The 23,584-nt window shown below is 47.3% G+C and overlaps 13 non-coding genes across 13 annotated transcripts; all 13 read left to right on the top strand.

The window, feature by feature from the left end:
- The first annotated feature begins 3,147 nt into the window (after positions 1-3,147).
- On the top strand, positions 3,148-3,220 carry TRNAV-AAC (transfer RNA valine (anticodon AAC)). The gene has a single exon. It is a non-coding gene; the product is annotated as a tRNA-Val (tRNA).
- Positions 3,221-3,306: 86 nt separating this feature from the next.
- Positions 3,307-3,379, top strand: TRNAV-CAC (transfer RNA valine (anticodon CAC)). The gene has a single exon. It is a non-coding gene; the product is annotated as a tRNA-Val (tRNA).
- A 97-nt stretch (positions 3,380-3,476) lies between these two features.
- On the top strand, positions 3,477-3,549 carry TRNAV-UAC (transfer RNA valine (anticodon UAC)). Its single transcript has one exon. It is a non-coding gene; the product is annotated as a tRNA-Val (tRNA).
- An 85-nt stretch (positions 3,550-3,634) lies between these two features.
- TRNAV-CAC (transfer RNA valine (anticodon CAC)) lies at positions 3,635-3,708 on the top strand. Its single transcript has one exon. It is a non-coding gene; the product is annotated as a tRNA-Val (tRNA).
- A 97-nt stretch (positions 3,709-3,805) lies between these two features.
- On the top strand, positions 3,806-3,878 carry TRNAV-UAC (transfer RNA valine (anticodon UAC)). Its single transcript has one exon. It is a non-coding gene; the product is annotated as a tRNA-Val (tRNA).
- Positions 3,879-4,646: 768 nt separating this feature from the next.
- On the top strand, positions 4,647-4,719 carry TRNAV-AAC (transfer RNA valine (anticodon AAC)). Its single transcript has one exon. It is a non-coding gene; the product is annotated as a tRNA-Val (tRNA).
- Positions 4,720-4,805: 86 nt separating this feature from the next.
- TRNAV-CAC (transfer RNA valine (anticodon CAC)) lies at positions 4,806-4,878 on the top strand. Its single transcript has one exon. It is a non-coding gene; the product is annotated as a tRNA-Val (tRNA).
- A 97-nt stretch (positions 4,879-4,975) lies between these two features.
- On the top strand, positions 4,976-5,048 carry TRNAV-UAC (transfer RNA valine (anticodon UAC)). Its single transcript has one exon. It is a non-coding gene; the product is annotated as a tRNA-Val (tRNA).
- Positions 5,049-5,975: 927 nt separating this feature from the next.
- TRNAV-AAC (transfer RNA valine (anticodon AAC)) lies at positions 5,976-6,048 on the top strand. Its single transcript has one exon. It is a non-coding gene; the product is annotated as a tRNA-Val (tRNA).
- An 86-nt stretch (positions 6,049-6,134) lies between these two features.
- Positions 6,135-6,207, top strand: TRNAV-CAC (transfer RNA valine (anticodon CAC)). The gene has a single exon. It is a non-coding gene; the product is annotated as a tRNA-Val (tRNA).
- A 97-nt stretch (positions 6,208-6,304) lies between these two features.
- TRNAV-UAC (transfer RNA valine (anticodon UAC)) lies at positions 6,305-6,377 on the top strand. Its single transcript has one exon. It is a non-coding gene; the product is annotated as a tRNA-Val (tRNA).
- A 923-nt stretch (positions 6,378-7,300) lies between these two features.
- On the top strand, positions 7,301-7,373 carry TRNAV-UAC (transfer RNA valine (anticodon UAC)). The gene has a single exon. It is a non-coding gene; the product is annotated as a tRNA-Val (tRNA).
- An 11,891-nt stretch (positions 7,374-19,264) lies between these two features.
- TRNAV-CAC (transfer RNA valine (anticodon CAC)) lies at positions 19,265-19,337 on the top strand. Its single transcript has one exon. It is a non-coding gene; the product is annotated as a tRNA-Val (tRNA).
- The last annotated feature ends 4,247 nt before the right edge of the window (positions 19,338-23,584 follow it).

Genomic DNA, 23,584 nt, shown 5'->3' with positions numbered 1-23,584 from the left:
GGTCAAGGCGCTGTTCTACAGAATTGAAGCGGTGTTCAAAGTGGTTAAAACCATGTTCCATGAGTGCAAAACCGCTTTCAACTCTGTCGGACAGTGATTTGAGGCTGGAATTAAAGGCCTCGCTCAAATGCATAAACTCGGGCAAGACATTCCTGTCCAAGGCCCTCTGCCGCTGGCGGGTAGTGCCCGCATAACCAGTGGCAGAGACCTGGGACAGGGGAACACCTGATGGCCCAGCTTCCTGGTCACCAGCTGTGTGTGTGGCTGACCTGCAAGGTGCTTCCTGGCTGTCGGATGGCTGGGACGGGTCAGAGGACGTCCGAGGAAGGACCGCTCCAGGGCCAGGTTGCAGGGTGCTGCTCCAGGTGCTGTGGAATAAAGGAAAATCATTACTACCATGCCTTTACAAGAAGCATCAGCTGTGGATTAGAAAAACTCAGATTAATAAAAATAAAAACCCAAAATTTATAATACTTACGATCTCGTGGCAAGGACCGGTCTTAGGAACTGCAACGCGTGATAGTGACGGTATCTAGTTCTGGTCCTTGACGCAGCTCCACTGCGAACCTGGCCCTCAGCACGAACATCACTGTTGAAGCGGTCCTTGATCGAACGCCAACGTGTTCGTACTTTGTCCACTGTTGTTAAAAAAAAAACAGTGCCGTCAAGGACAACAGTCACTGCGGCACAATATAGCAATACAATACTCAAAGCAGTCACTGTAGACCCCGATGACACTGTTGGGTTTCCTGCTAGAATACACCTAGCACGAAACCCAACAGTGCCGTCAAGGACAACAGTCACTGCGGCACAATGTAGCAATACAATACTCAAAGCAGTCACTGTAGACCCCGATGACACTGTTGGGTTTCCTGCTAGAATACACCTAGCACGAAACCCAACAGTGCCGTCAAGGACAACAGTCACTGCGGCACAATACAGAGCAGGGAAATACTCACTAAACGCCTTTTTGGAGGATGCTGTGGCGCTGTCCCAGCCATCCATCAACGCTGCGGCCACCTCATTCCATAGCCGCCGGGTCACCACAATGTCCTTGTGCAGCTGGTCACGGCTGTCCTACAACGGCGAACGCTCCTGGACCAGGCTGATGAGCTGCTCATTATCCAGGTAGACGTCTTCATCCCGTTGTGGAACCAAGACAAAACACATTCATTAGAATAATCAAATTTAAATTGAATAAAAAGTTACAAAAAAAGAAACATAAAAAAGAGTAAAAATAGAAGATAAAATATAAAGAACATTACAAATCATTTGATACATACATTCCGTATCACCACCGGGACTTGGCTTTGCTGCTCCTGCTCTTCGCCCTCACTAGTCCCGTCCTCAGAAGATGATGATGATGACGATGTCTTAAAAAAGTAGAAAAAAACGTAAGAGATTTGGAGAAGCAGCAGATATACTTACCAGATGCACGAAAATAATCACCTCACGGTCTGCTTGCGCCAATTCCTGCCGCGATGGGGAATACTCGGATTCTGAAGACATACTGCATGTAAAAATAATAAAAATCATTAGTACATACATAATTTAAAAGGACAGGCATATAATGTAATATACTCACATTCTTCGCTGATCAGATGGGTTCCTTGTTGACTGTCTGCTCTCCAATCTGTCAGTGTAGTAGTGGCAGAGTTTTGGCAGGCACCTCCTTTATATAGACTTTTTTTTTTTTTACTTTAGAAGATTATAACTAGTACAACAAGTGGACACTACCAAAAAAACGCAGCGCTAAAAAAACGCTTACATGCGCATGCCAGTGCGCACGTATGCGCATCCATAGGCTATAATGGCCATTTTTAGCGCAAAACGTGCGCATACGTGCGCATGCGCTTTTTTGCAGGGCCAAAAAATGCAACATGCTGCGTCTGGAAAATACAAACGCACACCCCAAAAAAACGCAGCGCATGAAAATCGCATACTTGCGCTTACCAGCGCGCAGGTATGCGCACCCATGTTAAATATAGGGGGAAAAACGCATGCGCAGGTATGCGTTTTTTTCCAGCGCAAAAAAACGCAAATGTGAAACCAGCCTTACCCTTTGGTATCCAAGCTTTTGACTTTCAGTTCTTGATCTCGATTGCTTGTTGTCACCACAGTAAGCGCTTGCATCCGGTTTCTGTAGTGTAGCCGTTATCACGTTCGTCTCACACGCGAAAGGTCCCCAGTTTGAAACTGGGCAGAAACACAGCTTTTTCTCTTGGAAAACGATCTTTTTGACTTTCAGTGCTTGTTCTTTATTGCTTGCCATGACCACAGCATTTTTTGTTTGGTTGAATCGGTTGGTTTCTGTAGTGTAGCGGTTATCATGTTCGTTTTACACGCGGAAGGTCCTCAGTCCGAAACTGGGCAGAAACACAGCGTTCATCTTGCAAACTAGCGCTTTTGACAATGAGTGCTTGATCTTTAATGCTTGCCATGACCACAGTAAACGCTCCTGTCTGGTTACTGTAGTGTAGTGATTGTCCTGTTTGCCATCCTCCTGAAAGTTCCCTGTTTTGATCCCGGGCAGAAACATGTGGCTTTTCTTTATTTTGATCACAAACGTATATTGTTGGCTTAATTAGCCTTAGTTAGCATATTCTATTGCTGGTTTAATGAGCATTACTTTTACCAATGTGATTATTTCTACCCGTTTTTGCTTTTGGCAAGCATGTGTGTTTTTGACAGTGTCTAAGTGTTCCTAATTCAAGTAACACCTGATAGGATCAAGGTGCGAAAGCAGGCATCTAGGTGCTTTTTCTTTTTGGCTTTTGGACAAAGGCATGAGAATGTTTTGTGGAGCATGGTTTTGTTTCCCTGTTTGTTCTTTTTCTCCAATAGCCTGACAAATGAAAGGTTCCTGTGTTGCAAACTGCACTTTGTCCTGTCTTCAGACATAGAGGAAGACCTCTTGACTTTGGCTGGCTGTTTTTTTCTTTTTCAAGTTCATTTCAGCATGTTTAAACATCTTTAGCTTTGCATGGAGTTTCTGAAGTGTAGTGGTTGTCACGTTCACCTCACACGCGAAAGGTCCCCAGTTCGAAACTGGATAGAAGCATGACTTTAGGCTTTAATATTAAAACTTTTGACGTTGAGTCTTTGTTCTCGATGGCTCGTCATGACCACAGAAACCTTCCGCAGCCGGTTTCTGTAGTGTAGTGGTTATCACGTTCGCCTAACAGGCGAAAGGTCCCCAGTTCGAAACTGGGCAGAAACACGCTGTTACGCTTTGCTATCCAAGTTTTTGACTTTCAGTTCTTGATCTCGATTGCTTGTTGTCACCACAGTAAGCGCTTGCATCTGGTTTCTGTAGTGTAGCGGTTATCACGTTCGCCTCACACGCGAAAGGTCCCCCGTTCGAAACTGGGCAGAAACACAGCATTTCCTCTTGGAAAATGATCTTTTTGACTTTCAGTGCTTGTTCTTTATTGCTTGCATTAACCACAGCATTTTTTGCTTGCTTGATTCGGTTGGTTTCTGTAGTGTAGTGGTTATCACGTTCGCTTTACACGCGAAAGGTCCCCAGTTCGAAACTGGGCAGAAACACGCTGTTACTCTTTGGTATCCAAGCTTTTGACTTTCAGTTCTTGATCTCGATTGCTTGTTGTCACCACAGTATGCGCTTGCATCCGCTTTCTGTAGTGTAGCGGTTATCACGTTCGCCTCACATGCGAAAGGTCCCCAGTTCGAAACTGGGCAGAAACAAAGCATTCTCTCTTGGAAAACGATCTTTTTGACTTTCAGTGCTTGTTCTTTATTGCTTGCCATGACCACAGCATCTTTTGCTTGCTTGCATCGGTTGGTTTCTGTAGTGTAGCGGGTATCACGTTTGCTTTACATGCGAAAGGTCCTCAGTTCGAAACTGGGCAGAAACACAGCGTTCCTCTTGCAAACTAGCGTTTTTGACAATCAGTGCTTGATCTTTAATGCTTGCCATGACCACAGTAAAAGCTCTTGTCTGGTTACTGTAGTGTAGCGATTGTCCTGTTTGCCATCCTCCTGAAAGTTCCCTGTTTTGATCCCGGGCAGAAACATGTGGCTTTTCTTTATTTTGATCACAAACGTATATTGTTGGCTTAATTAGCCTTAGTTAGCATATTCTATTGCTGGTTTAATGAGCATTACTTTTACCAATGTGATTATTTCTACCCGTTTTTGCTTTTGGCAAGCATGTGTGTTTTTGACAGTGTCTAAGTGTTCCTAATTCAAGTAACACCTGATAGGATCAAGGTGCGAAAGCAGGCATCTAGGTGCTTTTTCTTTTTGGCTTTTGGACAAAGGCATGAGAATGTTTTGTGGAGCATGGTTTTGTTTCCCTGTTTGTTCTTTTTCTCCAATAGCCTGACAAATGAAAGGTTCCTGTGTTGCAAAATGCACTTTGTCCTGTCTTCAGACATAGAGGAAGACCTCTTGACATTGGCTGGCTGTTTTTTTCTTTTTCAAGTTCATTTCAGCATGTTTAAACATATTTATCTTTGCATGGAGTTTCTGAAGTGTAGTGGTTGTCACGTTCACCTCACACGCGAACGGTCCCCAGTTCGAAACTGGATAGAAGCATGACATTAGGTATTGATATTAAAGCTTTTGACGTTGAGTCTTTGTTCTCGATGGCTCGTCATGACTACAGTAACCTTCTGCAGCTGGTTTCTGTAGTGTAGTGGTTATCACGTTCGCCTAACACGCGAAAGGTCCCCAGTTTGAAACTGGGCAGAAACACACAGTGACCCTTGGGTATCCAAGCTTTTGACTTTCAGTTCTTGATCTCGATTGCTTGTTGTCACCACTGTAAGCGCTTGCCTCCAGTTTCTGTAGTGTAGCGGTTATCACGTTCGCCTCACACGCGAAAGGTCCCCCGTTCGAAACTGGGCAGAAACACAGCTTTTTCTCTTGGAAAACGATCTTTTTGACTTTCAGTGCTTGTTCTTTATTGCTTGCCATGACCACAGCATTTTTTGTTTGTTTGAATCGATTGGTTTCTGTAGTGTAGCGGTTATCACGTTCGCTTTACACGTGAAAGGTCCTCAGTTCGAAACTGGGCAGAAACACGCTGTTACCCTTTGGTATCCAAGCTTTTGACTTTCAGTTCTTGATCTCGATTGCTTGTTGTCACCACAGTTAGCACTTGCCTCCGCTTTCTGTAGTGTAGCGGTTATCACGTTTGCTTTACACGCGAAAAGTCATCAGGTCGAAACTGGGCAGAAACACAGCATTCCTCTTGCAAACTAGCGCTTTTGACAATGAGTGCTTGATCTTTAATCCTTGCCATGACCACAGTAAATGCTCTTGTCTGATTACTGTAGTGTAGTGATTGTCCTGTTTGCCATCCTCCTGAAAGTTCCCTGTTTTGATCCCGGGCAGAAACATGTGGCTTTTCTTTATTTTGATCACAAACGTATATTGTTGGCTTAATTAGCCTTAGTTAGCATATTCTATTGCTGGTTTAATGAGCATTACTTTTACCAATGTGATTATTTCTACCCGTTTTTGCTTTTGGCAAGCATGTGTGTTTTTGACAGTGTCTAAGTGTTCCTAATTCAAGTAACACCTGATAGGATCAAGGTGCGAAAGCAGGCATCTAGGTGCTTTTTCTTTTTGGCTTTTGGACAAAGGCATGAGAATGTTTTGTGGAGCATGGTTTTGTTTCCCTGTGTGTTCTTTTTCTCCAATAGTCTGACAAATGAAAGGTTCCTGTGTTGCAAAATGTACTTTGTCCTGTCTTCAGACATAGAGGAAGACCTCTTGACTTTGGCTGGCTGTTTTTTTCTTTTTCAAGTTCATTTCAGCATGTTTAAACATCTTTAGCTTTGCATGGAGTTTCTGAAGTGTAGTGCTTGTCACGTTCACCTCACACGCCAACGGTCCCCAGTTCGAAACTGGATAGAAGCATGACATTAGGCATTGATATTATAGCTTTTGACGTTGAGTCTTTGTTCTCGATGGCTCGTCATGACCACAGTAACCTTCCACAGCTGGTTTCTGTAGTGTAGTGGTTATCATGTTCGCTTAACACGCGAAAGGTCCCCAGTTCGAAACTGGGCAGAAACACGCAGTTACCCTTTGGTATCTAAGGTTTTGACTTTCAGTTCTTGATCTCGATTGCTTGTTGTCACCACAGTAAGCACTTGCATCTGGTTTCTGTAGTGTAGCGGTTATCACGTTTGCCTCACACGCGAAAGGTCCCCAGTTCGAAACTGGGCAGAAACACAGCTTTTTCTCTTGGAAAAAGATCTTTTTGACTTTCAGGGCTTGTTCTTTATTGGTTGCCATGACCACAGCATTTTTTGTTTTTTTGAATCGGTTGGTTTCTGTAGTGTAGCGGTTATCACGTTGGCTTTACATGCGAAAGGTCCTCAGTTCGAAACTGGGCAGAAACTCAGCGTTTCTCTTGCAAATTAGCGCTTTTGACAATGAGTGCTTGATCTTTAATGCTTGCCATGACCACAGTAAACGCTCTTGTCTGGTTACTGTAGTGTAGTGATAGTCCTGTTTGCCATCCTCCTGAAAGTTCCCTGTTTTGATCCTGGGCAGAAACATGTGGCTTTTCTTTATTTTGATCACAAACGTATATTGTTTGCTTAATTAGCCTTAGTTAGCATATTCTATTGCTGGTTTAATGAGCATTACTTTTACCAATGTGATTATTTCTACCCGTTTTTGCTTTTGGCAAGCATGTGTGTTTTTGACAGTGTCTAAGTGTTCCTAATTCAAGTAACACCTGATAGGATCAAGGTGCAAAAGCAAGCATCTAGGTGCTTTTTCTTTTTGGCTTTTGGACAAAGGCATGAGAATGTTTTGTTTCCCTGTTTGTTCTTTTTCTCCAATAGCCTGACAAATGAAAGGTTCCTGTGTTGCAAAATGCACTTTGTCCTGTCTTCAGACATAGAGGAAGACCTCTTGACTTTGGCTGGATGTTTTTTTCTTTTTCAAGTTCATTTCAGCATGTTTAAACATCTTTAGCTTTGCATGGAGTTTCTGAAGTGTAGTGGTTGTCACGTTCACCTCACACGCCAACGGTCCCCAGTTCGAAACTGGATAGAAGCATGACATTAGGCATTGATATTATAGCTTTTGACGTTGAGTCTTTGTTCTCGATGGCTCGTCATGACCACAGTAACCTTCCGCAGCTGGTTTCTGTAGTGTAGTGGTTATCATGTTCGCTTAACACGCGAAAGGTCCCCAGTTCGAAATTGGGCAGAAACACGGCTTTTTCTCTTGGAAAACGATCTTTTTGACTTTCAGTGCTTGTTCTTTATTGGTTGCCATGACCACAGCATTTTTTGTTTTTTTGAATCGGTTGGTTTCTGTAGTGTAGCGGTTATCACGTTGGCTTTACATGCGAAAGGTCCTCAGTTCGAAACTGGGCAGAAACTCAGCGTTTCTCTTGCAAATTAGCGCTTTTGACAATGAGTGCTTGATCTTTAATGCTTGCCATGACCACAGTAAATTCTCTTGTCTGGTTACTGTAGTGTAGTGATTGTCCTGTTTGCCATCCTCCTGAAAGTTCCCTGTTTTGATCCTGGGCAGAAACATGTGGCTTTTCTTTATTTTGATCACAAACGTATATTGTTGGCTTAATTAGCCTTAGTTAGCATATTCTATTGCTGGTTTAATGAGCATTACTTTTACCAATGTGATTATTTCTACCCGTTTTTGCTTTTGGCAAGCATGTGTGTTTTTGACAGTGTCTAAGTGTTCCTAATTCAAGTAACACCTGATAGGATCAAGGTGCGAAAGCAGGCATCTAGGTGCTTTTTCTTTTTGGCTTTTGGACAAAGGCATGAGAATGTTTTGTGGAGCATGGTTTTGTTTCCCTGTTTGTTCTTTTTCTCCAATAGCCTGACAAATGAAAGGTTCCTGTGTTGCAACATGCACTTTGTCCTGTCTTCAGACATAGAGGAAGACCTCTTGACTTTGGCTGGATGTTTTTTCTTTTTCAAGCTCATTTCAGCATGTTTAAACATCTTTAACTTTGCATGGAGTTTCTGTAGTGTAGTGGTTGTCACGTTCACCTCACACGCGAACGGTCCCCAGTTCGAAACTGGATAGAAGCATGACATATGGTGTTGATATTAAAGCTTTTGACGTTGAGTCTTTGTTCTCGATGGCTCGTCATGACCACAGTAACCTTCCGCAGCCGGTTTCTGTAGTGTAGTGGTTATCACTAGAGTTGAGCGACTCTTGGTTTTTTAGGGTCGCGTTTCGTTTCGTGAAACCCGACTTTTCCAAAAGTCGGGTCGAGCAAGATCGTCCGATTATAGGGAAAAGTTGGGGTCATCCCGAAACACGAAACCCAATGTAAGTCAATGGGGAATAAAAGTTCGCAGTGAGAGGAGGACAGGAAACACACCTACAGTGCCCATTTGAATGCCAAAAGCATCAATTCTTCTTACTTAAGCTTGTCAACCTTAATTAACTTCATAATACAAGTTACGCCCTGAAAAATAGGGTTATTTGGCTAAATTTGTGGGGGGGGAGGGCTGGCTGCAGGTTTTCATGTTCCCTGGGCGATTGAGCACCCCTTTAACACATACCACAAATCATCATGCTCCGATACGGCAGAGAAATAGCGGTATAGTACAATGAAAAATACCTCACTTTTTACATCTCATGACGAGGCCCATCTATTTCTCCATACAAAATCATTGGTCCCATATAAAGTTTGAAACAGTATATGATGAGCTCCACATAATGCTACAGTATATGTTGGTCCCCATGGATGAAGCTCCACTGTCTTATGGGCCCAAATAATGCTCCAAACATAATGGGCCCCATTTCTAATGCTCTAGTGTATAATGGGCCCTGTAAATGCTGCTCCAGTGTCTGATGTCCACCTTTGGAATGTTACAGTGTATGGTGGGCCCCATCTATCATTCTCCAGAGTATAGTGCTCCCCAAAAATTGCTGTCCCAACATAGAAAACAATCAAATAAGTCTCCTCGCTAGGGAATCCCTGTACTTGTCTGGACAGGTGCTGTAGCTTGCTTAACAGCTCGCCAGCCGTTCTCACGCCCAGTATGGATTGCACGTGATTGCACAAAGGTTAGAAAGGGTACCGCATCCCTGGATAACATGTATGGATAGCGTACACATTCAAAATATATGTCTATATAGCATGAGGCAGGCTAAGATGGTGTTAGGCCCAGTATGGATTGCACGTCATTGCACAAAGGTTAGAAAGGGTACCGTATCCACGGATAAGGCCGGTTTCACATTAGCGCATTTTCTGCGCGCGCACGGCCGGGGATAGCTCCGCCCCCGAGCCGGCTCTCTGCCCGGCGTGCCCGCCCCTTGCTTGTAGCGCCGCCTCCTAGCGGACAGCGGCGCCTGCGATCGGCGCACCCTATCTTTAGCATAGGGTGCGCCGATCGTGCGCAGGCCGTGCGCTAGTTGCGCTTTGACCTGCGCTGCGCACTTTTGACGGTGCGCCGTGCGCGCCAAAATCAAACTTTTCGGATTTTGACGTGCACGGCGCACCGTCAAAAGTGCGCAGCGCAGGTCAAAGCGCAACTAGCGCACGGCCTGCGCACGATCGGCGCACCCTATGCTAAAGATAGGGTGCGACGATCGCAGGCGCCGCTGTCCGCTAGGAGGCGGCGCTACAAGCAAGGGGCGGGCACGCCGGGCAGAGAGCCAGCTCGGGGGCGGAGCTACCCCCGGCCGTGCGCGCGCTGAAAATGCGCTAATGTGAAACCAGCCTAACATGTATGGATAGCGTACACATTCAAAATATATGTCTATACAGCATGAGGCAGGCTCAGACGGTGTTAGGCCCAGTATGGATTGCACATCATTGCACAAAGGTTAGAAAGGGTACCGTATCCCCGGATAACATGTATGGATAGCGTACACATTCAAAATATATGTCTATACAGCATGAGGCAGGCTCAGATGGTGTTAGGCCCAGTATGGATTGCACGTCATTGCACAAAGGTTAGAAGGGGTACCGTATCCCCGGATAACATGTATGGATAGCGTACACATTCAAAATATATGTCTATACAGCATGAGGCAGGCTCAGACGGTGTTAGGCCCAGTATGGATTGCATGTCATTGCACAAAGGTTGGAAAGGGTACCGTATCCCCGGATAACATGTATGGATAGCGTACACATTCAAAATATATGTCTATACAGCATGAGGCAGGCTCAGACGGTGTTAGACCCAGTATGGATTGCACGTCATTGCACAAAGGTTAGAAGGGGTACCGTATCCCCGGATAACATGTATGGATAGCGTACACATTCAAAATATATGTCTATACAGCATGAGGCAGGCTCAGACGGTGTTAGGCCCAGTATGGATTGCACGTCATTGCACAAAAGTTAGAAAGGGTACCGTATCCCCGGATAACATGTATGGATAGCGTACACATTCAAAATATATGTCTATACAGCATGAGGCAGGATCAGACGGTGTTAGGCCCAGTATGGATTGCACGTCATTGCACAAAGGTTAGAAGGGGTATCGTATCCCCGGATAACATGTATGGATAGCGTACACATTCAAAATATATGTCTATACAGCATGAGGCAGGCTCAGACGGTGTTAGGCCCAGTATGGATTGCACGTCATTGCACAAAGGTTAGAAAGGGTACCGTATCCCCGGATAACATGTATGGATAGCGTACACATTCAAAATATATGTCTATACAGCATGAGGCAGGCTCAGATGGTGTTAGGCCCAGTATGGATTGCACGTCATTGCACAAAGGTTAGAAAGGGTACCGTATCCCTGGATAACATGTATGGATAGCGTACACATTCAAAATATATGTCTCAGGAGGCAGGCAAAGACGGTGTCAGGCACAGTATGGATTTGACGGCCCAGATTACACAGCGGAGGAGCAGGGAGAGGTAAAGATTGCAAATGCTGGGGCCCTGGCCAAGCAAGGGGGGCCCACTCGTGGGCTTCGGTACTGGCACTGAGCCCCTCATAGTACAGCGGTGTGTCTGACGACGGGTGTGCACCACCACTGTCAGAGACACTTGATTGCACTATGAGGGACCCTGTGCCAGTGCCCGCGCCCAAGAGTCGGCCTACCCACCTGTCCAGGGCAACGGCACTCGCACGGTGTCATGCGCTAGGTGGTGACCCCGGCCATGGGGGGGGAGGCAGCACAGTTAGGGAGTTTTAGAAAGTGGCATATGTTGATGTTGGACATTCAACTGATGCAAAAGGCGAAATAGGTGAAGTACCAGGAAGAGGTGGACCAAAGCAAGCCATTTTTCTGTCACCCTATGTGTCATCAGGGGAAGGTGGGACAAAATCCTTGGAAACCCATGCGTGGTTCATTTTAGTGAAGGTTAGATCATCCACATTTTGGGTTGACAGACGGGTCCTTTTTTCTGTCAGGATTGATCCAGCTGCACTGAAGACTCTTTCCGATAGCACACTTGCAGCTGGGAAAGCGAGCTCCTGTAAGGCATATTGTGCCAATTCAGACCAGGTGTCCAGTTTAGCGGCCCAATAGTCAAAGGGGAATGACCTGTGTGGGAGAACATCGATATGGGAGGAAAAGTAGTTTGTAACCATAGTTGACAACTGCTGTCTCCTGTCACTTTCCATCGATGCAGTATTACCAGTTGTGTGAGCGGTATTTGAAAAATCAGTCCACAACATTGTCATGAAACCCCTGTCTCCAACGCCACTTCTGCTGTGTGCACCACGAACACCTCTGCCAAGCTGCCCCCGGCCCGTACGGCTCGTGTGAGAACCATCACCGCTGCTGTGTGCTGGGAATGCCTCAAGCAACCGATTTACCAGAGTTGCTTGTTTATTAGCCAATATTAGGTCAAGGTTCTCCTGTGGCATGATGTTTTGTAATTTGCCTTTATAGCGTGGATCCAGGATGCTGGCCAACCAGTAGTCGTCATCGTTCATCATTTTGGCAATGCGGGGGTCCCTTTTTAGGATCCGCAAGGCATAATCTGACATGTGGGCCAATGTTCCCGGTGTCAATGATGCACTGCGAGTGCTGGGTGGAGGAGCACTTTCTGGCAAATCCACATCCCTCCAGTCACGCACAAACCCTGTACCAGACCTTGCCACGCCAACATTTTCACTTGCCCCACGAGATGCATCCTCCTCCCCTAAGTAATCATCCCCATCATCCTCCTCCTCCTCCTCCTCTTCTTCCTCCACCTCGTCCAGGAGAGGTCCCTGAGCAGACAATGGCTGAATGTCACCAAGGATTCCCTCCTCCTCTTCCTCCTCATCAACATTGGCTGCAGACGCCTGCTCCTTAAGGTGCGTCAAAGTTTGCATGAGCAGACGCATAAGTGGGATGCTCATGCTTAGGATGGCGTCGTCTGCGCTTACCAGCCGTGTGCATTCCTCGAAACACTGAAGGACTTTACAAAGGTCTTTCAGCTTCGACCACTGCACGCCTGTCAATTCCATGTCTGCTCTCAAAGTGCCTGGCCGTGTATCCTCCCACAAAAGCATTATGGCCTGCCTCTGCTCGCACAGCCGCTCCACCATGTGCAGGGTGGAGTTCCACCTTGTTGCAATGTCGATAATGAGGCGGTGGTTGGGAAGGTGGAGCAATCGCTGCAGCTTCTGCATACGAACGGAGTGTACAGGCGACCGGCGGATGTGCGCGCACAGTCTTCGCACCTTCTGGAGCAGGGCTGTTAACTCCGGATAATTTTTGAGGAAGCACTGCACCACCAGGTTCAAGGTGTGAGCCAAGCAAGGTATGTGGCTGAGTTTTGAAAGGGCTATGGCTGCCACAAAATTACGGCCGTTATCACTAACTACCTTGCCTGCCTCAAGATGTACACTGCCCAGCCATGACTCAGTTTGTCGCTTCAAGTACTCGGCCAGCACCTCGGCGGTGTGTCTGTCGCCCAAACACATCATCTGCAACACAGCCTGCTGACGCTTTCCACTAGCTGCTCGATAGGGGGACACATCGTGTGCAACAGTGGCAGCTGCAGATGGAGTGCTCGTACGACTGCGCTATGTGGACGAGCTGTCGCTTCTGGAGGAGGAGGAGGAGGAGGAGGGTCGAACGCCTACAGCCAACTGTTTCCTATACCGTGGGCTAGGCAGCACTGTCCCACCACCGCTGTCCCCTGTGGACCCTGCATCCACCACATTAACCCAGTGCGCAGTGATGGACACGTAACGGCCCTGGCCATGCCGACTGGACCATGCATCAGTTGTGAGGTGCACCTTTCCGCTCACTGACTGCTTGAGTGCATGGACAATGCGGTCTTTCACATGATGGTGGAGGGCTGGGATGGCTTTGTGAGAGAAGAAGTGGCGACTGGGTAGGTCATAGCGTGGTACTGCATAGGCCATGAGTTCGCGGAAAGCTGTGCTTTCCACCAACCGAAAGGGCATCATCTCAAACGAGATTAGTTTGGCAATGTGGGCGTTCAAACCCAGTGTACGCGGATGAGAGACTGAGTACTTTCTTGACCTACTCATAGTGTCTGGGAGGGTGAGCTGGACCTGAGAGCTGCATATGGTGGAAGTAGCGGTGGACAGGGCGGACTGAGAGAGGGTTGATGATGGTGATGGAGTTGGTGTTCTTTCTGATGGCCTAGAATCAGTCTTTCGTTGATATAACAGTGGGATTCCCTGACTGCTGTGGCCTTGCAACGACACCTCAACATTTGCTGCTGTGCTAACCGGTGGGCTTACAGTGGGGGAAACAATGTAGCGTTGCTGACTATCTTCGTTGTGATCAGTTGCACATGTGGCACTTGAGGTTTGGTGTTGTGTCCACGCTTGCAAGTGCATGCTGGTTAAATGTCTAAGCATGCAACTGGTATTCAAATTTTTCAGATTTTTCCCTCGGCTAAAGGTCTTTGCGCACTTCTTACAGATAACCTTGGCCTGATCATGAGGATTTTGTTCAAAAAAGTGCCACACTGCACTCTTCCTACTTTGGCATACATTTTGCGGCCTAGCACGCTGTGATCTTTTGACCCTCTGGACAAGCTGTCCAGCAACTCTTTTGATGTTTGGAACCTGTCTTTGGAGTGCTCCGGGCCTGCCAGATAACAGCTGTTGCGATGTCGATGTCTGCTGTGGATGCTCCTCATCTGAGCTATTGGAAGCAGCACCCTCTTCCCCCAATGGATGCCAATCTGGGTCAACAACTGGGTCATCCATCACCTCCTCTTCTATGTCATGTGCACCTTTCTCTGTGTCACCGTGTATGGTGGTATAGTGTGCGGGAAGGGGCACCTGAGTCTCATCAGGGTCAAAATCTGGCTCTGTACACTGCGAGGACAATGTAGTGCTCTGAGTGAATGTACCAGCAGAATCATCCATCAGCGGCTGTGCATCAGTGCACTCCATGTCAGATTCATCTTGGCCTGGGTAATTCACCATTTGACTTGATAATCCAGGCATGGTATGTGAAAACAGATCCATGGAATAATCAGTAGTATGGCCTGCGTCATCCTTCAATCTTGGTTGGGGTGAAGGACACAAGGAAAGGTGTGGTTCATGAACATGAGCCTCCAATGACGACTCAGTGCTTTTACTTTTTACAACTGAAGAAGAGGAGGCGATAGAGCTGGAGGCTGAGTCAGCAATGTAAGACAAAACTTTTTCCTGATGCTCTGCCTTTAAAAGCGGTTTGCCAACTTCTAGAAAACTAAGCGTTTGAGTCCTTATGTAGCCAGACGATGACGCAGGGTCAGCACCTCCTGCATTCGGTCCTATTTTGCTCTTGCCACTACCATCAGATCCACCACCAACACCATCATTACCAGCTGCCAATCCCCGCCCAATTCCACGGCCTCTTACACCAGCCTTCCTCATTTTTGGTAGAAATGTAGACAAAATCCAACAAACTATATAGTAATGTAAAACAAGGTACAAGGTGTCTATAGGACAGGGGAGATTTAGAATTTCTGCACACACTTGTGGACAGTGGACACTTGTGGATTGTGTGCGGCCCACTGTTATCTGAGCACTATGTGACACGCTCGATGGCACAGCTGCCTGTGACCAAAGTGACGAGAGGATAATGGAGATTTTGAATCTCTGCGTACACTTTTGGACACTGGACACTTGTGGATTGTGCGCGGCCCACTGATATCTGAGCGCTATGTGACAGGCTCGATGGCACAGCTGCCTGTGACCAAAGTGACGAGAGGATAAAGGAGATTTTGAATCTCTGCGTACACTTTTGGACACTGGACACTTGTGGATTGTGTGAGGCCCACTGATATCTGAGCGCTATGTGACACGCTCGATGGCACAGCTGCCTGTGACCAAAGTGACGAGAGGATAATGGAGATTTTGAATCTCTGCGTACACTTTTGGACACTGGACACTTGTGGATGGTGTGAGGCCCACTGATATCTGAGAGCTATGTGACACGCTCGATGGCACAGCTGCCTGTGACCAAAGTGACGAGAGGATAATGGAGATTTTGAATCTCTGCGTACACTTTTGGACACTGGACACTTGTGGATTGTGTGCGGCCCACTGATATCTGAGCGCTATGTGACACGCTCGATGGCACAGCTGCCTGTGACCAAAGTGACGAGAGGATAATGGAGATTTTGAATCTCTGCGTACACTTGTGGACAGTGGACACTTGTGGATTGTGTGCGGCCCACTGATATCTGAGCGCTATGTGACACGCTCGATGGCACAGCTGCCTGTGACCAAAGTGACGAGAGGATAATGGAGATTTTGAATCTCTGCGTACACTTTTGGACACTGGACACTTGTGGATTGTGTGCGGCCCACTGATATCTGAGCGCTATGTGACACGCTTGATGGCAAAGCTGCCTGTGACCAAAGTGACGAGAGGATAATGGAGATTTTGAATCTCTGCGCACACTTGTGGACAGTGGACACTTGTGGCTTGTGTGCGGCCCACTGATATCTGAGCGCTATGTGACACGCTCGATGGCACAGCTGCCTGTGACCAAAGTGACGAGAGGATAATGGAGATTTTGAATCTCTGCGTACACTTTTGGACACTGGACACTTGTGGATTGTGTGCGGCCCACTGATATCTGAGCGCTATGTGACACGCTCGATGGCACAGCTGCCTGTGACCAAAGTGACGAGAGGATAATGGAGATTTTGAATCTCTGCGTACACTTGTGGACAGTGGACACTTGTGGATTGTGTGCGGCCCACTGATATCTGAGCGCTATGTGACACGCTCGATGGCACAGCTGCCTGTGACCAAAGTGACGAGAGGATAATGGAGATTTTGAATCTCTGCGTACACTTGTGGACAGTGGACACTTGTGGATTGTGTGCGGCCCACTGATATCTGAGCGCTATGTGACACGCTCGATGGCACAGCTGCCTGTGACCAAAGTGACGAGAGGATAATGGAGATTTTGAATCTCTGCGTACACTTGTGGACAGTGGACACTTGTGGATTGTGTGCGGCCCACTGATATCTGAGCGCTATGTGACACGCTCGATGGCACAGCTGCCTGTGACCAAAGTGACGAGAGGATAATGGAGATTTTGAATCTCTGCGCACACTTTTGGACACTGGACACTTGTGGATTGTGTGTGGCCCACTGATATCTGAGCGCTATGTGACACGCTCGATGGCACAGCTGCCTGTGACCAAAGTGACGAGAGGATAATGGAGATTTTGAATCTCTGCGTACACTTGTGGACAGTGGACACTTCTGGATTGTGTGCGGCCCACTGATATCTGAGCGCTATGTGACACGCTCGATGGCACAGCTGCCTGTGACCAAAGTGACGAGAGGATAATGGAGATTTTGAATCTCTGCGTACACTTGTGGACAGTGGACACTTGTAGATTGTGTGAGGCCCACTGATATCTGAGCGCTATGTGACACGCTCGATGGCACAGCTGCCTGTGACCAAAGTGACGAGAGGATAATGGAGATTTTGAATCTCTGCGTACACTTGTGGACAGTGGACACTTGTGGATTGTGTGCGGCCCACTGATATCTGAGCGCTATGTGACACGCTCGATGGCACAGCTGCCTGTGACCAAAGTGACGAGAGGATAATGGAGATTTTGAATCTCTGCGTACACTTGTGGACAGTGGACACTTGTGGATTGTGTGCGGCCCACTGATATCTAAGCGCTATGTGACACGCTCGATGGCACAGCTGCCTGTGACCAAAGTGAAGAGATGACAATGGAGATTTTGAATCTCTGCGTACACTTGTGGACACTGGACACTTGTGGATTGTGTGCGGCCCACTGATATCTGAGCGCTATGTGACACGCTCGATGGCACAGCTGCCTGTGACCAAAGTGACGAGAGGATAATGGAGATTTTGAATCTCTGCGTACACTTTTGGACACTGGACACTTGTGGATTGTGTGCGGCCCACTGATATCTGAGCGCTATGTGACACGCTCGATGGCACAGCTGCCTGTGACCAAAGTGACGAGAGGATAATGGAGATTTTGAATCTCTGCGTACACTTTTGGACACTGGACACTTGTGGATTGTGTGCGGCCCACTGATATCTGAGCTCTATGTGACACGCTCGATGGCACAGCTGCCTGTGACCAAAGTGACGAGAGGATAATGGAGATTTTGAATCTCTGCGTACACTTGTGGACAGTGGACACTTGTCGATTGTGTGCGGCCCACTGATATCTGAGCGCTATGTGACACGCTCGATGGCACAGCTGCCTGTGACCAAAGTGACGAGAGGATAATGGAGATTTTGAATCTCTGCACACACTTGTGGACAGTGGACACTTGTGGATTGTGTGCGGCCCACTGATATCTGAGCGCTATGTGACACGCTCGATGGCACAGCTGCCTGTGACCAAAGTGACGAGAGGATAATGGAGATTTTGAATCTCTGCGTACACTTTTGGACACTGGACACTTGTGGATTGTGTGCGGCCCACTGATATCTGAGCGCTATGTGACACGCTCGATGGCACAGCTGCCTGTGACCAAAGTGATGAGAGGATAATGGAGATTTTGAATCTCTGCGTACACTTGTGGACAGTGGACACTTGTGGATTGTGTGCGGCCCACTGATATCTGAGCGCTATGTGACACGCTCGATGGCACAGCTGCCTGTGACCAAAGTGACGAGAGGATAATGGAGATTTTGAATCTCTGCGTACACTTTTGGACACTGGACACTTGTGGATTGTGTGCGGCCCACTGATATCTGAGCGCTATGTGACACGCTCGATGGCACAGCTGGCTGTGACCAAAGTGACGAGAGGATAATGGAGATTTTGAATCTCTGCGTACACTTGTGGACAGTGGACACTTGTGGATTGTGTGCGGCCCACTCATATCTGAGCGCTATGTGACACGCTCGATGGCACAGCTGCCTGTGACCAAAGTGACGAGAGGATAATGGAGATTTTGAATCTCTGCGTACACTTGTGGACAGTGGACACTTGTGGATTGTGTGCGGCCCACTGATATCTGAGCGCTATGTGACACGCTCGATGGCACAGCTGCCTGTGACCAAAGTGACGAGAGGATAATGGAGATTTTGAATCTCTGCGTACACTTTTGGACACTGGACACTTGTGGATTGTGTGCGGCCCACTGATATCTGAGCGCTATGTGACACGCTCGATGGCACAGCTGCCTGTGACCAAAGTGACGAGAGGATAAGGGAGATTGGATTGCTTTTAAAAAAGCAGTTTGCGGAGCAGTGGGTAAACAGCAATGCCAGCGTGTCAGGAAGCCTTAAAAGGCAGCCCAACAACCAACACCACTGATACACCACTATATAGCCTCCCCTTGCACTGCACACACAGTGACTTGTGTGTTGTGCAGGCCAAATCGCTATCAGCAGAAGCAGTTTTTTTGTCTTCTTCCCTGCCTAACGCTCTCCCTACAGAATCAGCAGCAACCTCTCCCTATACTAAGATCGGCAGAAGTAAGATGGCTGTCGGCGTGCACGCCCTTTTATATCCCCTGTGACGCCCACCAAAGCAAGCCAATCACTTGCATGCCCTTCTGAAAGATGGTGGTGACCCGTGCCTATGTCATCACGTTGCCCACAGTGTCCGTGGATCCTGATTGGCTGAAACAGAGCGCAAAACAAACTTTTGAAACGCGACTTTGGCGCGTAAGTCGCCGACCTCGTGGCCGACCTCATCCTAGTCGGCGACTTTTGAATTTTTTCGACCCGTTTCGCTCAACTCTAGTTATCACGTTCGCCTAACACGCGAAAGGTCCCCAGTTCGAAACTGGGCAGAAACACGCTGTTACCCTTTGGTATCCAAGCTTTTGACTTTCAGTTCTTGATCTCGATTGCTTGTTGTCACCACAGTAAGCGCTTGCCTCTGGTTTGTGTAGTGTAACGGTTATCACGTTCGCCTCACACGCGAAAGGTCCCCAGTTCGAAACTGGGCAGAAACACAGCTTTTTCTCTTGGAAAACGATCTTTTTGACTTTCAGTGCTTGTTCTTTATTGCTTGCCATGACCACAGCATCTTTTGTTTGTTTGAATCGGTTTGTTTCTGTAGTGTAGCGGTTATCACGTTTGCTGTACACGCGAAAGGTCCTCAGTTCGAAACTGGGCAGAAACACAGCGTTCCTCTTGCAAACTAGCGCTTTTGACAATGAGTGCTTGATTTTTAATGCTTGCCATGACCACAGTAAACACTCTTGTCTGGTTACTGTAGTGTAGTGATTGTCCTGTTTGCCATCCTCCTGAAAGTTCCCTGTTTTGATCCCGGGCAGAAACATGTGGCTTTTCTTTATTTTGATCACAAACTATATATTGTTGGCTTAATTAGCCTTAGTTAGCATATTCTATTGCTGGTTTAATGAGCATTACTTTTACCAATGTGATTATTTCTACCCGTTTTTGCTTTTGGCAAGCATGTGTGTTTTTGACAGTGTCTAAGGCTACTTTCACACATCAGGTTTTTGGCGTCAGGCGCGATCCGGCGTCGTGCCGGAATGCCGGATCCGGCAAATGTTTTGTAAAACCTGAAGTGCCGGATCCGGTTTTCTGCCGGATCCGTCTTGTTCTTGACAGACAAAACCGGATCCGTCTCATCCGGTTCATCCGTTTTTCTATCCGTTCTTCTATCCGTTTTTCGACGGATTACGCCAGATCCGGTTTTTAAAATTGACCCTCGTGGCCTTCCGAACGGGATTGGCTACTGGAAAACTAGATATAGCATGGTTCCTACAGCCCTTCTTTGACAGGTTGTAGAGAAGAAAGTGCAGGTTGGAGAGAAGAGCAAGTTACTGGCGAAGATGGATGTTGTCATTGGAAATATTACCACTAGAAGTTCTGTGACGGTTTCAGGGACAATTTTCCACTATACTTTATGTCACCTCAAGGCAGAGTACACTGGGATGACAGAGTGTGAAAGATTTGTGCCCTAAACTTGTGTACCTTCTGGACCAACAGTATATACCTTTGCCAACCAAAGTTGGCTATCTTGTCATGGTCTTACTATTTTTACCTTTAGGCCACAGGTGTGTACCTGGTTGTGTTTTATGCAAAGTATTTCACCTTTTAACAAAAGTTGTGTACATTGGTAGGAAATCACCAACAATAAACACAACTTTTTAGGTGAAATACTTTGCTTCAAACACAACCAGGAACACAACTGTGGCAAAAAGCTAAAATTTACCCACAGTTATATACCTGGTTTTGAATACCTTTTTCCCTTTGAAATACCCTGTATTTAACCTTTTTTTAAAACATAGTTCGCCGCAGAAAGAAATGACAGACAACCATTGTGAAACGATAATTTAACTTTTATTTAAATTTTTTTTTTTTTGTAAAATGTTTTTAAAGTGCAAAAAACTTTTTTAATAAAGGTTTTAAACCCAATGGGCATTTTTATTACAAAAAACACACATTACAAATCTGTGTACTGTGGGGTGGAAATACTGCTGGAGGGGCTGCGGGACACTTCGACACTGGGTGTGTGGAGAGAGGACTGGGATCGTGGTGGGGAAGGAACAGTTAGAGGTGAAGGTGTGGAAAAAGCTACAGAATAGGTGGACATGTGGGAGGCAGAAGAGGTGGTGGGCGGTGGAGTGGAGGGTTGGGCAGGGACTGTAGGAGCAGATGATGTTGATGGAAAGTTGTATGGGGAAGGAGTTTGGTATGGGGAAGGAGTTTGGTACGGGGAAGGAGTTTGGTACGGGGCAGGTTGCTGGAAGTGGGGAGATGACTGGTACTGGGGAGGTTGCTGGTACTGGGGAGGTTGCTGGTATTGGGCAGGTTGCTGGTATGTAGTAGGAGGGGGAGGATGGAAAGTGGCTGGAGGGGGTGCAGATGTAATAGGAGGGGGAGGATGGAAAGTGGCTGGAGAGGGTGCAGGTGGAGGAACTACAGTGGTGGGAGGTGGAGGTTGGGAGGTAACCTGCTGTAGAGCACCGTGGCACGAATGCATTACATGCACCTGCTGGGTAGGAGATAGTGTTGCCATGCGCTCCACAACAGACCTGAAAAAGGTGTGGTTTGGCGAAGATCTTGCTTCTGAATGCATGGTTTGCAGAAGTGTCTTCACCTCCAGAATGCTGGAGTTGATCTGCTGAAAGCCTGCGGAGATTTGCTCTGACAAGACTTTGAGACAGTTCTGGAAAGATGCATTCAGATGCAATAACTCTTGCGCATAACTCTTTTCCTGACCCCTCTGCCGCTGACGCCCAGTACCCGCAGGTGTACTAGAGGCGGCAGGGGCAGAAGGGTGGGGTAAAGGGAAAGCGATCTCCTCACCAGCAGCTTCATGTAATGTAGGCGGCCACGATGCTCCTGTGCTGGTGGATGGGACAGATGGGTCGAATGTGTGGGAAGGCAGGGAAGGGGCAGATGTACCGGGGCGGTCGAAGTGTCCCTCGGTGCCGGTCTCCTCAGGGATCGCCTCAGAAGGGTCCAATCGTGCAGGCTCCCGAGTGCTGCTCACCGTGCTGTGGAATAAAGAGAAAAAAAAACAATTAAAATACTGACATGGTATGGCCCTGGCTGAAAAAAAAAAGTTACATCTAACATTTTTTTTCACATGTGGTGTGTAATATTTACCTTCTGGTGAGCATTGTTTCCCGGAGGAACGACAGGGCTTGTGCGTACTTGTACTTGCTCCTGCGTCCTCCAGATCCACTCGGGGCCCGCATCTCTTTATTGAACTCCTTCTTGAAACGATCCCTCACAGACCGCCACCGATTCACAATTCTGTTCCCTGAAACGAGAAAGGAGTGGTTAGTATACAACATCAGTGTTTCACAAACTCCAGTCCTCATGGTCCCCAGGGGTCATGTTTTCAGGATTTCCATAGTAAATAGAAATCCTGAACACATGATCCGTGGGGACCACGAGGACTGGAGTTCGGGAAACACTGGTTTACATCAAGCAACCGGTACTGTATATACTTACGCTCTTTAATCTGGGCCCGAGCTTCGAGGTCCTCCCAGCGGCCCACAAGGAGAGAACAGATTTCCTCCCAGAGTCGTCGGGTAATGATCAGGTCAGCGTGGAGGCGGTCAGCCATATTTCAGAGCGGCTCCCTTTCTCTGACGAGATCGATGAGGCGGTCCACATCAATCCCTCCATCCTCACCGTCAGAGTCGGGAGCACGCTGTGAAGGCTGTTAAAGAAAAAGACAAAAATAACATAATTAGCCTCCACAAAAGAAATGAAATAAAAAGTGCAAAAAAACAAAGCAAAAATATTTATACTTACACGCTGGTGACCGCCGCGTTGCTGTCGCCGACGACCCTGGGAGGCACTGCGAGGACCTCTTGGCCGAGCACCAGATTGGGAAGACTAGAGAAGAAAACAAAAAATGTTATGTCTTTGGATGTAGGCATTTGTTTGCTGTGTGTGGTCTGCAGAACATTGTTTTCTATGTGTTGTGTGTAGTGTGATGTTGTGTTTCTGCGTTTGATGCAAAAAACTTACCAATTGTGAGTCCACTCCAGGTGTCTGTCCACCCCTTCCTTCTTCTTCTGGGAGCTCCTCTTCATCTTGTGATTCCTGTTTTGAAATAAAAGTCAATGAATAGACATATATTACAGAGATGATGGATTTTGGAAATAAAAACTTACCGTCAAACGCTGACGATGCGAGGGAGGGCTCCCAGAAGAAGATGTGCTGTCCTGTTGATGGCCAGACTCCATGGCTGTGGGTATTGCTGCTGCCAGTGATGCCATTTCTGCTGCTGCTGCTGCTGCATCTCTTTGGCGGCTATTGAATAAAGAGAAACAAAGGGCCAATGAATATCTTGATATTCCATGGCCCTAGTTTGGAGGAATGGGGGATTTGATAATTACCGTCTCTCATCTGCTTCTGGACTCCCCTCCCGTTCAGCATGCTGCTCCATTTGGGGTGGTGCTGATGGTGCTGCTGCTGCAGATGTCTGCTGCCTTCTCCTGCTCCTGGTTCTTGGCTTGGGCGGCATGTTGGGTGTGGCTGAGGGTCCCATTGTCTTGCTTTTATATATCTCCTGTGGGCAGAGCTACTGAGCATGCTCAGACCAAAAAAAACGGATCCGGCGCATTGCGGCGCTCATAGGCTTTCATTGTGTGAAAAAGCCGGACGCGCCGGATCCGGCGGGTACGGCTTTTTCGCCGGAGACAAAAAACATTACAGTAGACGTTTTTTCCAGACGCCGGATCGCGACACATTGCGACACATTGCC

This window comes from Dendrobates tinctorius, unplaced genomic scaffold (assembly GCF_039654945.1).
Source record: "Dendrobates tinctorius isolate UK_male_01 unplaced genomic scaffold, ASM3965494v1 ptg000251l, whole genome shotgun sequence".
Taxonomy (NCBI): Eukaryota; Metazoa; Chordata; class Amphibia; order Anura; family Dendrobatidae; genus Dendrobates; species Dendrobates tinctorius.
The sequence above is the reverse complement of the archived record's forward strand: the minus strand, read 5'-3'. Positions and strand labels throughout refer to the sequence as shown.